The 16,670-nt window shown below is 39.4% G+C and overlaps 1 protein-coding gene and 1 long non-coding RNA gene across 2 annotated transcripts in view; one reads left to right on the top strand and one right to left on the bottom strand.

The window, feature by feature from the left end:
- Positions 1–3,310: 3,310 nt before the first annotated feature.
- On the bottom strand, positions 3,311–5,028 carry LOC127366490 (uncharacterized). Its single transcript, XR_007885318.1, has 2 exons — positions 4,930–5,028; positions 3,311–3,781 (listed from the first exon to the last, which is right to left on the bottom strand). It is a non-coding gene; the product is annotated as an uncharacterized LOC127366490 (long non-coding RNA).
- A 1,788-nt stretch (positions 5,029–6,816) lies between these two features.
- Positions 6,817–16,670, top strand: part of plekhf2 (pleckstrin homology domain containing, family F (with FYVE domain) member 2) — a 31,220-nt gene continuing 21,366 nt past the window's right edge. Inside the window, exon 1 of the mRNA XM_051405415.1 lies at positions 6,817–7,013. The gene's annotated coding sequence lies outside the window, so the exon portion shown is untranslated. The remainder of the gene's footprint in view (positions 7,014–16,670) is intronic.

Genomic DNA, 16,670 nt, shown 5'->3' with positions numbered 1-16,670 from the left:
AAGCAGCCCTGTTGGGTCACAGTGTTCCTCTTAAAGAGGTGATTAGTGTTGCTATAATTGTTGTGTCCTGATCTGGTCTTCCCCTGTGTCTAAACACAGGATCTAGTTCTGTAATGAGGCCTCAGGTCAGTAAACCTTGGCTTGGATCCCTCTCTTCAGTTAGAGATCAAGATGGATTCAGGAAGTGTGATCCTTGTGTTTCCTGATCCTATTGACCGAAGCGATGATCAGGTCATCAGGGACGGGTTTGCTTTTGGGCCAAACGTACATTATTAATGTCTCCAGGGTCAAAATATAACCTGGAGAAGCAGCATTCAGTTTTTGTTCCTACAACAAACTCCAAGAAGTCTGCTTCGACTCTGTTCCTTTAAAGCAGTGGTTCCCAACCTTCCTCCTGAAGGGAACCCTTTTCCCTGTTGAGTAAACTGACGACCCCTGACTTAGTGACATATTAATTTATATTTAATTAAAACAATAAGAGTAGAGAACAACTGATAAACTGTACAATGAACCCAAATAATGAACACAATTACAGGAAGTTTGAGTTTTCCTGATATTTTTAGGAGCTTTTTTTTTATCATTTTCAACAATCAAACAAAAGGCTTCTTTTTTTGACAAATTCAGTGTTTTCTTCCCCCTGACACTAGCACAATCAAAGCTCTTTCAAATAATAATAATATTGTTAAATAATAGTCTAAACTTTTAGTTTTCTTCATAGAAATGAACCAAATGCTGAAATATAGGCCTACTGTGTGTATTCTGTAAGTTTTGTGTGCAAATATTTGAGCAGATTTTGTAGGTCGGAGTTAAACCGGTCTTAGTCAGCGGGTCAGCGATGGTTGGAGGTACTGGGTGCTGTGGCGTCTGATGGCTGATGGTACAAACGAGCCTCCAAACCGCTGTGAGAGGATGAGAGGTGTTGTCCTAATGACTTTCAGCTTCCCCTTTCATCCTCTTCTCAGTCACAGCCTCAACACTGTCCAGTTCCATCCCCACCGAGCTGGTCTTCTTCAACAGCTTGCTCAGTTTGTTGGCAGCCCTAGTCCCGATGCCCCCAGCACACCACAGCAAAGAAGTGGCTTCTCCAGGTGGGTGTAAGCTCTGTGAAGCAGGTAGATGGGATGTGGAGGAGGAGGGTGGGGTAGCCAAGGTGTGAATGGGGGTACCCGAGCAGGTGGAGGGGGTTTGTGAGTCAAACCTGTTGAAAAACAGGTTTAACTTGTTGGCACGTCCCTTTGTCCCCTCCACTGAACCTACTGACCTTTTCCTGCCAGTAATGCTCCACTGCACCATTCGTTGTCCAACCTACACGAGTGATGTGGAAACTTCCAGCCTGCTGTGCACATACGCTTGTGTCCATCAGTTACACTGAATAAAATATATTTGCCTGTTCAAAGATTCTGTTTTGTTCTATAATAAGTAGTCTATTGGGTTTTTTTTGCTGAAAATGTCTTCAAAAGTCCCTCAAGTGGATCTGATAAAGGACCAGTGTGTAGGATTTAGTGGCATCTAGCAGTTGGATTGCATAACTGAACACACTCTTATCTTTATTTGATGACTTGCGAATAAGAACGGACTGTAAAGTGTGCGGGAGAAACTACGGTGGCTGTGAAACCTGTGAGAAAATTAGAAATGCCCTAGCTAGTGTTTGGTTTGTCCATTGTGGGCTACTGTAGGAACATGGTGGTTCAACATGGCGGACTCATGGTGGCTCATTCCATGGTAACGATTCCTATTTTCAGGTGATTATGCACTAATTAAAACATACCTATGTATATTATATTCCATTTCTGCCAATAAATCCTCCTCAATGTTTCACACTGGACCTTTAAAATATAGTTATTTTAGTTCTAAGGCTGAAAACTTCTCAACTGACATCTATATCCTCTGTAAGAGAGAAAAATATTCTTTCAGGGAAGAATTTGCAAATATGCCACTGGGCAACACAAACTGTTCCCACTTTGATATTGGATTGTAGCCACTTAAATATTCATAAATTCACCAGCGTTTTACCCCGAAACTCAAAAAGAAAAGTTATGCAAGTTTTACCCATCACATATACATTTGCCCTGAATGGCTTTAAAATCTGCACAGCATATAACACCCTCTGTCCCTAGACCCTCAGTTTGGATGAGAAAAAATCTCCCCAACAAAACTCTTAACATGGAAAACATGGAAGAAACCTCAGGAAGAGGAAGGATCCCTCTCACAGGACGGACAGACTGCAATAGATGCCGTGTGTACAAAATAGACTAACAGTAAAATCACTGTATGGACAGTGAAGATGAAGATTGTAAACATATATGAAGAATATGGATGAGGGAGGATGTCGAGCATCTTCAGGTGTCTCCAAAAAGACCTGAATCACATGACAGAGGACACAAACCCACAAAACTCGAGCTCACCATTCAAACAGAGAGGAGAAAGAACCACACACACACACACACACACACACACAGAGGGAGAGAGAGGAGGACAAAGATCTAGATCCAAAACATCTGGAATGAGGCATCAGCAGCCAGGAGAGAGACAGGTCCCAGGACGGATGCTGGTACAGAACAGAGACATAAAGGAGAGAGAGAGACAGAGAGAGAGAGAGAGAGAGAGAGAGAGGGAGGTAGACACACAGCTGTCTCGTGGGACACAAACAAACACAGGGTTATACAGATGCAGTGATTTTCAGAAAGTAAAGAGAGGACCTGTAGTGTTTGGTGTGTACGAAACAGTGCTATACAAATAAGTTGCAGACTTGTGTTTCTTTCAGTCATTTTAAATGTTGATTGTTCTTATGCATGTTTGTAAAGTTAATTTAAAAACCAAATGTAGTGATGGTAATTATAAATTACTCATTAAACAGCGTATAACCTCTAGAGCTATGTTCTCTATGTAGTTGAGTTCTTACATTATCCCAAATGTTTCCAACAATGTTCAAACTCAGAGAAATCTGTCATTTTATTCAGGTAACGCTGCGTTTCACCGGTCGCCTGTCGATGGCGTCATATCCCCTTTGTGCCTGCGTCAGCGTTGTGGTTGTCTGCCAGAAGCTGTCATACATTGACTGTTGATCCAGCCTGAAGCCACATTGTTACCATCCACTGTTTAGACCTCTGCAGATTATTCAGCTCCTGGTAGAAACCTCCTGATCCCCCCCAACAAAGTAACCTGCAAACGGCAGGCCAGCCCGATCAGCCCTGGGAGTCTGGATGATTCTAGCTGGCTGTACTTTGTCACATTAGCTGACTAATAATTTGTCCACGTTAGCAAGTAAGCTAACCTTAGGCAGCAAAGAAAACACAGGCAACTGAGAAGGTCGGGTCTCATTTTGTAAATCACGTTACAACTCGTTCACACGTTGGAAAAAAGGAATTAATACATAAAAATAATATGTAAAATGCTTCAGAACATTTAAGCTTGGAAGTTCAGAAAACAGAAATTTGACTATTTAATTTCAACTCAAGGTCCTCTCGTTAGCTTTCTGGAACTTTCAACCAGCTGTATCACAGTCTTCATCTGTGAATGCAGTTTACTGAACTGCGGTGGAGTTTTTTAATGTACGAGCTCCGTAGCTGTTATGATCTCATCCACAAAACTTCAATTCTCTTTCACAATACTGTTTTTTTCCCATACTGGGTGACCGTGCACTTTTTTCCTGGTAAGCTGCAGCGTGTCCTGTCCTGTTTACTCCTCTGAACCAGAAGCAGGTCTCCTCCCAACAGCACAGCTTGTGGCCCTGCTCATGCTGCCTTCACTGCACGTGGGAATAACCGGAGGAAGGACTTCACTGTGAGAAGAAACAACAGGCAGAAAATTGATCGTGTCTCTTGTTGAAATGTTTGAATGTATGACGATGGAAAGATTGAAGATGTTAAGCTTTTTGAACACATGCCCTCCTGTGAGTAATACATAAGGAGCTTTGTACTAACACGGTGAATTATATAATAAAAGTTACTTTTTGTTCAGTTTATTTCAGAATGTAGATGTTTCTTATTAGTAATTTCTGAATTTAGGAAAAACCAGGCCACCAAGGTTTCCTTCTTAACAGGGTATTAAACTCTTTTTTGGTATTTACCCCCCAAAAAGTATCTCCAAAAAATAATCACAGAATTATTTTTTTTTGTTTAAATTGTCGAAATTTAAAGACAAAAATAAAAAATGGTGTCAGAGAACAGGACATGTTCTAACCCATTAAATAGTTTTACAGCAGGGCTCCTGATGTGCCTGACAGTTATCATAAAAATCCATATAAAAACAAGACAAACCAGTAAAGATGAAATCACAAAGCAAGTTTATCAGTGTCAAGTTAAAAAAAAGGACTAATAGAAACAAGAAATAAGTAAGACAAAAGTGAGGAAAAGTACTGATACCACACTGTGAAAAAGTCCTGCATTCAAAACCTGACTTAAGTAAAGGTCTTGTCAGTGTTTTACTTTTATATCTGATGGTTTTGGATTAATATTGCTGCATAACTACTGTGTATGTTGCATTTTACTGCTGTAGATGTTTAAGGTTGAGCTTTGAACCACTTTATAGACTGTTGGAAAGTTTAATCTACAGTAATGCATCATATTCTATAAGATCATCATATGTCTGTAGGGTGGGTGTCTTGTAAGAACCAACGTATCTCTAAAAAGTCAAAAACAGCCTGTTTTCAGCTCTGTGAGGCATTTTAAAGCCAATCCAACCTATAAAGAAACACTTCATCCTTCAGTTTATCACAAACATTTAAAATCAATACATCAACTTAACCCTCATCCTACCAACAGGACATACAAGGACTACTGAAACAACCATCATAGCAACTTAATTAATGAACTTGTTTCTTCTCAAAACATTAATAGTTAGGTAAATAATTAACATTAAAGTTCCAGGGTGAAACATTTAAGAAATGGCAGAAATGTAATAAAATATTCATGTGTATGTTTTCATTACCTTAGAAAGAGTCGATTGTATCTATGTTGGGAACCACTTCGTCTAAGAAATAAAGGAAATACATAATACAGACAGAGAATTACATAAAAAGTTTCACAGTTATACATGTATAAAACACAATTTATTATTGTAAAGTTTATTTAATAAATATTAATAAAAAATAAAATTTAAAAAATAAATTTAATATAAGGTAGGTATAGGTAAGGTAAGCTAACGTATTGATAATTTCATCGTTAAACAGTTTTGCTGGCTGAGCCAACAGGCTGACAGTTCTCATAATATTACGACTTTATTCTCGTAATATTACGACTTTATTCACGCAATATTACGAATTTATTCACGCAATATTACAAATTTATTCACGTAATATTACGACTTTATTCAGGCAATAATACGACTTTATTCTCATAATATTACGACTTTATTCACGCAATATTACGACTTTATTCTCGCAATATTACGACTTTATTCACGCAATATTACGACTTTATTCACGCAATATTAAGACTTTTTTCTCGTAATATTACGACTTTATTCTCGCAATATTACGACTTTATTCTCACAATATTAAGACTTTATTCTCGCAATATTATGACTTTATTCTGGTAATATTATGACTTTAATTTCGTAATGTTACAACTTTATTCTCGTAGACCTAATATTATAACTTTATTCTCGCAATATTATGACTTTATTCTGGTAATATTATGACTTTAATTTCGTAATGTTACAACTTTATTCTCGTAGACCTAATATTATAACTTTATTCTCGTAATATTACGACTTTATTCTCGCAATATTACGACTTTAATTTCGTAATATTATGACTTCATTCTCGTAATGTTACAACTTTATTCTCGTAGACCTAATATTATAACTTTATTCTCGTAATATTACGACTTTATTCTCGCAATATTACGACTTTAATTTCGTAATATTACGACTTTATTCTCGTAATGTTACAACTTTATTCTCGTAGACCTAATATTATAACTTTATTCTCGTAATATTACGACTTTATTCTTGCAATATTACGACTTTATTCTCGCAATATTAAGACTTTATTCACGCAATTTTAAGACTTTTTTCTCATAATATTACGACTTTATTTTCGTAATGTTACAACTTTATTCTCGTAGACCTAATATTATAACTTTATTCTCGTAATATTACGACTTTATTCTCACAATATTACGACTTTAATTTGGTAATATTACGACTTTATTCTCGCAATATTATGACTTTAATTTCGTAATATTACGACTTTATTCTCGCAATATTATAACTTTATTCTGGTAATATTACGACTTTAATTTCGTAATATTACGACTTTATTCTCGCAATATTATGACTTTATTCTGGTAATATTATGACTTTAATTTCGTAATGTTACAACTTTATTCTCGTAGACCTAATATTATGACTTTATTCTGGTAATGTTATGACTTTATTCTGGTAATGTTATGACTTTATTCTGGTAATGTTATGACTTTATTCTCGTAATATTACGACTTTATTCTCGCAATATTACGACTTTAATTTCACAATATTAAGACTTTTTTCTTGTAATGTTATGACTTTATTCTGGTAATATTATAACTTTATTCTCATAATATTATGACTTTATTCTGGTAATATTGTGACTTTATTCTGGTAATATTGTGACTTTATTCTGGTAATATTATGACTTTATTCTGGTAATGTTATGACTTTATTCTGGTAATATTGTGACTTTATTCTCGTAATTTCCCCAAAAAGTAACTATATTTTTCTCTTAGTCTGGCCCTAATACTCGCAGTCGCAGTTCTCGGCTTCCGTCCAACGACAGAAAAGGGGTCCCGTTAAAAAGCACGGCTCCTGGAGTTGTCACATTTCCCGACCGCCCAGTGCGCCCTGAAGGCAGCGCGGCGCTCCGCTGCCATATTGTTGTTGTATTTGCGGGGCAGAGTTTCCAGCTGCTGTCTGCGGGTCTGCGGGTCTGCGGGTCTCTGAGGGGGGGAGCCACTGCGTTACTCACATTACCTGGAATACAACGGAGCTTCCAGCCACTGCTGCAGTTATCGGACAGCGACAGGAGCCGTCGGGTCAGTGACTTTTAATGCTTTTAAAGTTGCTTCCAGGTTGATGGTCTGTCTAGCTTAAAGCTCGCTGCTACTTTTTCCCATTCATGCTAACAGACGCTAGCTGGTTAACTGAGTTGGGAAGCTGTCTGTCCTCTCTCCTGAAGTCGTGGGGGGTGAGGGTGGAGGGTGGAGGGGGGGAGGTAAACGGACAAACTGTGCGGTTGTGTGTCGTGTCAAAGACGAGCAGGTGGAGTCGAGTTAGCTTAGCTTTCGGCACAAGTAGCAACAGATGAGCTTTTGGAAGCTAACTCGGGTAGCTAGCTGGCTAACGCTGACACCAGTTGGCCAAAAGTTGGGCGATGACTTGAAAAAGTCCCTGAGGAAACTTTAAAGTGGCTCAACAAGTGTGAATATAAAGAGAGACCTGAGCCGATGGAGGCTGGACGTGCCCGCTCCTGTGTTGGCTCGTTTTAAGCCTGTGGGATGAAGTCATTGTGCTTTTATTTATTATTTGAAGGCAGGTCAGCACACACTGGAAACTCCATTTATAAAGTGTGTCACAGTTTAATCCGAACAAAGTCTGTGCTGTTCACACTACAAGATCTGTCCCCGAGAGTCTGACTGCTCTCCAAACCTTATTATATATATACTTCATTAGGAAAGGAGTTTAAAAACAACATTTACACTGTTAGAAACTGAGTGAAATGAGCTTAAATGAACACATTATTAAACCATTAATCAGTCTAATAACTACAGACCCTCAGTGTCAGACAACATTTTACTTTTTACAGTGACAAAGCGTTAAAAATTATAACATAATATCAGTTTAAATTCTCTGAACCAAACTCCCTTTAAGAAATATCACATTTTAACAATTTTTAAGAAGTCCGTTAAAACCCGTAACTCTAGAAACACGAGCCAAAGGCCGTCGAATGTCCACAGTCTGACTGTCAATACAGGATCAATATCATCCGTAAAGATACAGTGTATACTGATCAATATCATCCATAAAGATACAGTGTATTTGATCTTATCCATAAAGATCATGTATATCATCCATAAAGATACAGTTTATTCTGATCAATATCCTCCATACAGATACAGTTTATTCTGATCAATATCCTCCATACAGATACAGTGTATTCTGATCAATAATCAATAAAGATACAGTGTATTCTGATCAATAATCAATAAAGATACAGTGTATTCTGATCAATAATCAATAAAGATACAGTGTATTCTGATCAATAATCAATAAAGATACAGTGTATTGTGTACAAACTTTACATTTCATCCTCTTCCAGTGGGAGCAGACTGTGGGAATGAGAGGCGGACAGTTACAGTAATTATGGTTTCTCACTATAATAAGTGCTGCTCGGTGGATCAGACACAGTCCGAATTAAAACCCCGACTCACAGCACCGTTTTATTCACGGTCCATTATGTGTGTGTCCCAAAAATAGTAGAAAATCGGAGCTAAAAATCAGGTAGTGGGAGCTCGGCATTGCATAAGTTAGCCTGATGTATGATTAATAAGTGCTTTTTCCAGAGAAGTGCACCGTTTACAACCTGTCTGGGTTTCACCACACCCACCAGCACCCTCACTGCACAGGCTATCGCTCATCGTCAGACGTCCCCCGACTGGTGAAACAGCCATGTGGAAGTGAATGTGTGATCCTGACTGCTGGTGAAACTCTCTCTACCACAAGAAAGGGGAAGTTCGCCTCGTCTTGCCTCTGCTGGGTGTCGGGTCTGCAGCGGCGGTTCACGTGCTCTAAAGGTTTTCAGTGGACTTCTCTCGTGAACTGGTGTTTATTCACATGTAGTCTGACCCTTTGGTGGTAGTAAGCGTATTATCCGCTTGCACCCAATAACATGCATCTTAGTGTGAGAAAGGAATTCCTAACCCTTTGCACAGTTCGTAGATCTGTTGCTTTTACTTTGAAATCATTCACAGCTTCAACTAATGCTCATTTTCATTGTCTGGTGGTTGTTTTTTCAATTAACTTATTCATTGTTTAGTCTATTAAACATCAGGAAATGCCTATAGCAATTACAATCTTCATATATTATAGTATATTACGCTTTACAGGAACTTTAAAGAGCAAAAAAAGCTGCTTAGCTTCATATTTTGAGAAACCAAATCTTCACTCTTTACCATTTATTTTATTTTACATGAGACAATTCCTGCTTTTTTACAGATACCATTGCAAATGTTAACTGTGGTTCTTACCATCAATAAAGAAACGATCACACATTGATTGGAAATAAGAATGTAAGGCGATACAGACGATGTGAATATCAGTTTCACTTTTATAAAGAAAATACTTTATACATTGTTTTACTTTATACCCTACCTAAAATAAAAAAATGATTCTATAATTTTGCAGATTTTTCTCTAAGAAATAAAGCAATCTTTTATAATTATCATCATTTATTTATAGTTTTTAAAAAATATCATAAACCCAGTACTGAATCATGAGTTGAGTGTAAGTTCCATCCCTATTGAAAAGAACTGTTACTTTCTGCTGTAGATGAAATTACTCATCAGTGAACCGAATGTGTAAGGAAACATTACAGCCTGTGTGCGGTGAGGACTTCTGAGCAGAGGAGAAAGTGTGAAGAGCGGGAGAGTTTCACAGGCTGAAACTGGAGCTTCATGATCTACTTTATGGCGACAGGAGCCCGGTTTGATTAATTACTTATTACGGCAGCAAGGTGGAAGTAAAGTAGACACACTAAAAACACCTTTAAAACATCTCGCTCGTGTTATAAATATATAAACTCAGAGTTCACTGATAGACGTATGGAAACAACAACCACTTATGATGTTTGTTGCTTTGTGTTCGATAAAGTCTCGGTTGTGTTTCGATTGTTAGACAGGAAGAGGTTGAGATAAGATGTGGGTAGAAAATGCATTTTGATCAGACGTTGTCATTTGGTAGCAGAAGTGTCTGGGATAGTTTTCAGGTTGGGTCAAACATGATGGGTCTTCTAACGACTGCACTCAGACAGATTTCCAGTGACCAGCTGGGGATGCTGGGAGTTTCTGTTAAGTTGGTATGTCAGGCGTTCAGTGTTGAAGCTTTTACATGCGTGGCTCAGAGAGTCTATAACAGGATGCCAGATCAGATCTGTATGATAATGAGACTGTAACACAACCCTGTTCACATTTTATGGGGTCTTTATGGGGGAAACACAGCTTCCTGCCAGTTGAAAATATTAATTGTGCGACCCTAAGTGTGACATTGTGTTACTGTGCTATATGAAGTTTATAGGAGTAATATTACAAGTTACCAGTGACTGGTGACTGTATTTATTTATATGCAGTGAGTGCAGCAGGGCAGAGGATGAGCTGATAGAGAAGGAAGCTGAAACAAACCTGTAATTTCAAAATAAGGTGAAGTGTCAGGTAGATGTTTGAACTTAAAATCAGACCTGATGATAAAATTCAACACTGTTCAGAACATAGCCAAAGATGAGCTACCTTTTTACTAAATAAAGTCCCAGATCATCATTATGAAAAAGTGATTTCAATGTGAAACGTTGCACCGATACTGTGTGCACCGAAATGGTTCTGAAATTTAAGACAGTGCCATCAATGTAAAAAGCTGATCTGGAGTAAGAGTTGTGTTTCTCCTGGTGTCTCAAAAGGAGAAAAGTGTGGTTTCTTAAGTGTCATGCGGACAGCAGCAGGTCTTTCCGGGTATTCCTCCACTTTAGTTCCTCAGAGGACTGAAAGCAGGAGGTTGGCACTTAGTTGTTCGTGTCTGGGCGGGCGGGGGGGGAATTACCATCAGCTTAGTCAGATTTAAATGAAAAACCGACAGGGAACCTCTGGTTATTGACTCCCAGGAAAGGAAACTGTCACTTTCCATTTCCAGCCCCCGACCAGAGTGACTGGTATATTTATTGAGAGACTAATCAGCTGTTGGACGAAGGCTGCGAGTTTCCTACGGGCACGTCAGTCAGCAGCAGTGTCTTCTTCCTCTTTGTGTCTCTTTGACAGGGTAAAACTAGTTCTGCCAGAGCTAAGGAGGGCGAGGCCGAGGGACGTTAATTTCCTGACAGGTAATCACCCTCTGCCTCCACCTCCACCTCCACCTCCCGCCCCGTTCACTTCACTGCAGGACCAGGATGTCTGGTCTCTATGTAATCCGACACCCAGCGCATAATCCAGTATGCCTCTGTTTATAAATGGATGCAGATTAGAAGCATGAGCCGAGGCATTTCCTCTGTGACACGTCAAGTAGTTCACAGGTAAACAAACAGATTACCTGGGAATAGGGAGTGCTTGATTTGATGCACTATGAGCCGGGGGATGAGTATTTATTAGGATTTTATTGAAACTGGCACTGCTTATTAACATAGATACATATCGGAGTAACGCTGAACAAGCTGTTTTTTTCACTAGCTCTGTATTAAATAAACAATCAGTGTTACTGCTCTGTAGCAATTTAAGGTCCTTGCTACCCATCCTTACATGCCAGCCTTTCACAGATAAACTTGTTGTTCATTACAGCTGGAAAAAGTTTATAGAAGATTTAAGTTTTGATTGAATTTGATTGTAGTTGCTTTGAATATTATTTTGATTATGAATTGATTTTTAATTCACCAACAGGATATCTACCAGATAGATAGGTCAGTAAAGTAACCTAATAAGGACAGTAGTGTGTACAGTACATCTACTTTCAACATGTAAACTTCTCATTTTCATATCTGGCCACAGTCAACCATTACTCAACTCACTCTCAACTCACTTCTCTATTTTGTCATGTGGCTCTCGTGGAGCATTTTTAAGCTTCTGTCAATGGAGTTTGTCTCCTCTCTGCCCACGAGCAGGTTTCAAACACTTCAAACACACTCTGCACACACTCACACCTGGAAGATGCCCAGTACGACCACAGGGTAATCCACAGGCCACAGGGCTTACTGCTGTTGTGGAATCCAAACCAGTAACCTTACAATCACAAACCGACCAGTCTATGAGCATGCTCGCAAAACCCCAAAAACCGTACTGCCATGATCTCGTACTTATTACTTCACAGCGTCATCAAACTACATCTTTTGTTATTGTTTTGATGTGAGAGACCCCCCCCGTGGCAGAGAATTACATACTGTACAGTTAGAAAATAATCTTACTAGGCCTTTTCTAGTTGTCCAGATGTGGGCTGATGTCATCTGCACACATTGCACAAAATTAATTAAAGTCATTCGTAAAAACTGAAAAACAAAAGAGCTCCCCTGAGGCACGCCACACTTTACTGCTCTTACTACTAACTACCATTAAATCGTACTGTATATTCCTGTTGGTAAGATAACTTTTGATCAATGGAGCTGCGTCCCACAGGAAGTTATGACTAAAGATGACAGTCAGAAATCAAAGAAGCAGACGAAGGAAATTAGATAACGCGTAATTTTCAGCCAACAGATGCTCTTGTCCTCTGAACTGGAAACCTGTAGGGACAGGAAGTCCATCTCGCACCAGTGCACCCGTCTAAAATTAGTTTGAATGACTGTGACTGTAATGTTAGCTTGAATAGCTCAACGCTTCGGTCTGAGGACTCTCTGAGCTCAGAGCTGAGTGGTTAACCAATCAGCTGTCAGCTATTAGGATTGAAAGATCCCAACAAAAACGTTCCTTTGAAAAAGAAATGAATGAAATTAAATCTACATTTATTCCTTTAATACCATAAAAACTGAAGATCTTACCTGTAATGTTGGTGAAAATATTGGATATGTCATTTTAAAGTCAAACTCCTCCTCCCTCTCTAAATATCAACATTAACAAATAACTCACTTTTAAAGTCACTCTTCACTTTAGATTGTTTATTGTATGAAAACCTAAAAGAAAATCTTTGTGGTCAGTGAAAGGATTATTCAAATGATGAGACATGACTATGTACTTTGCAGACGATCCAGATTGAGAGCAGCTAGTAGGAGGTGTTTGTGTCAAGCAGCCATCATTTCCTTTCCTGGAAGTGGAAACAGACATTTTAAAAAGCTGAAGTATCGTTGGAAGATCTGGCTATAGCGGTTGTTTAATATTGCAGTATTTTTAATGGTCCGATTGGACAGCAGGAGCTCGTTAGCTTGCCTGCTGCTCCTCTGAAGAACAAATGGGCCTAAAATCTGTTTCTCCAGTGAGCAGTTTTTGTTGGTGCTTCCTTCTGCAGAGAGAAAATACAAATACAGATTTAGTAAAAGCATCAAACAGGTTTTAGTGATTCACAGAATCATTAACATGAAGATTTGTAGGATTTTGTACTGTGATGATTTACAGGAAAACTGAATGAAAGGTTATTTTTCATGATCAATGGTGTCATCTATAAAACATTTTCCCAAATGGAAATGTCTCTGTTTTGTCCAAAAATCCAACGTATTATTTATTATAAACTAATGTAAGACCAAGAAAAGCACCTGAAACCATCAAATACTTTGCATTTTTTAGCGAGCAGTGATCATTTGTGCAAGTGTAAGCAGTGTGCGCTTATTTTTGGACTATTTAAAGTTTTGAAATCTGCCATTTTTTGACATTACTTGGCGAGTGAGAGTGAACCAACCTGTAATCTGTACATCCCCAGCTGCAGTTATTCAGAAGTTACACCGGTGTGTACGCTGCCTGGCACCTTTTCTGGTCGAAATCCTGGGTTTGATTATTTAGTGGAAACTGAGCACCCTCCTGGGTAGCAGATACAGTACAGATTGGACATGTGACAGTATCGGAAACATAATGCGTTAATAATAACATCACAAAGTCACAAGCTGTCAGCCTGTATGTGTTTAGCCTGTATGTTCGAGACTTCCTGTGTCGTTAGATCTCGTTTTGAAGTCAACAGCTGAGCCTGTTGCAGGTTTGAATATCCTAGATCTGCATGTTAATTCTTAACTGCGGTAATTAATTTAAGTTTCACTTTGTAACTTAAACTGCTGTATATCAATAAGGCCTGGACGATGCTCGGTGGACTTTGAGTCAGATTAAATAAAGCTATTTGAAGACTTACCTCCTGGCCCTGATTCCTTAAGATGGGCACTTGTCATTATGTTTTAGTGGATGGTGGAAATATTTATCAGTTGCAGTTGTCATTCAAAAGACGGAGCATCTTTTATATTTCTACGTTTATATCCTGAAATTAATATTCTGGTCGTAGCTTCTTCACAGTTATGGGTTACATTGAGGGCTGAATTGCAGCCTGCAGATGTTTTCTGTGCTGCTGTCTGGGTTGAATAGGAGTGCTGAGGGATTTAGTTGAAGTGATTTAAAAATATTTGTTTTCACGGTGCATGCAGAAACACCCTGAAGTGACCATAAAGCGATGGAGAATGTAGAACTGAAGCCAGAGTTCAGGTCGTAGATAGCTCTGCTACCTGTTGGGTTTATTTGCATTGGAAAGGCTCAAAGGTTGATCTGCTGCACATACAAGTTCAGCAGAATGAGGGAAACAGATGGAGGCCTGTTCAGAGCACATTCCTCAGAAACTCCATCCTGTCAGTCCCGTTTTCACTACCCACCAACACCGCACACTGAACTGCAATCTGTGCCACTTCAGGTTGTTAGTGTGTGCTCAAACCACAGACCAGGAGAGCTCTGCAGTCTGAGAGGTTACACTGGTTGATGATAGTGTCCAATGAGCCAACTAGCTTGTTTTCAGACTCAGATATGATGTTTGGCTCTGTTAAAGTGTGACATTGTGACTAATGTGGGTGTATTTTTACAGTGAGTGCTACATATTTCATCATATTTGTGCCATGGATAATGAGCAGTCCTCAAGAATGTCAAGAATTGTCAGATTGGATATGTCAGTGAGCATGTAGTTTGGATCATGTGACAGTAAAACAACGCATTGAAGCTTTAGGTTTAGTGGTTGAGGACTATATGGTGGGTGATGCACATACTTATAGAAACAGAAAGGACATTCAGGATTACATAATGTCTGTTATCAGAGGCAAAAGATGGCGTTACTGTGCGCAGGTGTTTTCAGTGGAGATTGTTTGGTAGTGAAAGACAACTAATGCTTCAAGTTGTCTTCACTCTCCACAATCTCTAGCTGTCACAATTCTCGCTGTGTCTGTGAGGTAACCGCTGTAACCCTGTCGTACAGCGTAACCCCTGAAAGCAGAAGTCTACGTGATACATCCTGATATACAACGTCCTGTTGTTGCAGCAACAGCCACTATAGATAGATAAATGCCAGATCATCGGCTGACTGATTGAGATTGAGCCGATGATCTGGCATTTTGAGATAATCGGGATCGGCCGGTGCCCGCGCTCACGAGGCCGATAAACAAATGTCTGCAGACACATCAGCAGCAGCCACACTCACAAAGCTGCTGTATATTAGATTGTAATATGCATGGAATAATGGAATTAAACAACATTTCTTTCTGTCGATATCAGCATTATATATTTGCCATCTGTTGCCCCGCGCTCCAACTACCGGCATCGGCCAATGAAAAACCCCTAACGGGCGACCACTAACAGCCACGCTTGTTAATGTAATATTAAATACAGCTGTCTGTTTGTAGTTTAAGTGTTTATTTTTGTTTGCCACAAATCTGGGAGGACAGGAGGAAGGACTAATGCACTCCACTGTTGTGATGTTCAGAGTGAATGGACAGATGTGGCATCGCCAGCTGGGGTTTTTTTTGGGGGGAGATTCTCAGCTGAAACGGTTCAAACCAAAGACTTTTAGAGCATTCATCAGGTTTGGAAGTCGTGAGCCGCGGCCACAACAGCTGAGGGCTGAGGTTTTCCAGGAAAGTGCATCGCTTGTGAGCTCTTCTGGCTTCCCAAGTTGGAAACTCGGCCAGGAAAAGTACCTGCACGTTTTATAGCAGCGAGGTCGAGGCAGTTGAGGTGACTGCATGAGGTTCCCTCATCAGTCCTAACTTCCCTTGGGTCCATTACTTGGACCGTATCTTGACCATTGTTCAATTCAGAACTCGTGGTCTAAGCTAGCTTCATCTTTCTCACGCTCAAAAACAAATCAGTGCGAACTTCCCTTGGGGGCCTCGACTTGGATGGTGTTTTAACCATTGTTCCCTTCAGAGCTCACGTCGTCTTAGCTAGCTTCGTTTCCACTGTCATGCTGCTCTGCAAGCGGCCCCGGTGCTGCACCATCATGTTACTGGGGCATTAAGCTAGTATAGAATCATCATCAGAGAAACATCTATTGTTTATCTATTATTTCAGTGACATTTCAGGCTCAATGTGGAGCAGTTTGAGAGGTCCGATCACCAGATTGACCACCGCAGTGCGATGTCAGGTTGCGTTTCTCCAAAAGTTGATTCTGTTTCAACTTCTTGACTTTTATTCAGACCATCAGGGAAATGACTTCATCTCCATCCCTTTTTAAAAAAACTTTTATTACCTCGAATATACAATGTCCTTTTAGTGAGTCTATGACTATTTGGCTAAAGATTTCCCTATCTACCTTTTTTATGTGACTTAAGGTGACCTCTCCAACCACTAACCTGTATGGAAATGAATGAGCAAACTGGCAAAATAAAAGCAGTTTAAAACAATCTTCCCTTTAAATGCTCTTGGTCTCGAGTACTTGAGTTTAGTTTAGCTTAAAGCCTTTTTCCATCTGGAGGGTTGTATTAGAGAATAGCAGCACTTTGTGCAGTGATGCTGAAAGCTCATCCTGTGCAGGCATTGAAGGCTATTGTGAGGCCT

The sequence above is a fragment of the Dicentrarchus labrax genome, unplaced genomic scaffold (genome assembly GCF_905237075.1).
Source record: "Dicentrarchus labrax unplaced genomic scaffold, dlabrax2021, whole genome shotgun sequence".
In the NCBI taxonomy this organism is placed as follows: domain Eukaryota; kingdom Metazoa; phylum Chordata; class Actinopteri; family Moronidae; genus Dicentrarchus; species Dicentrarchus labrax.
This window is presented reverse-complemented; position numbering and strand designations above follow the sequence as displayed.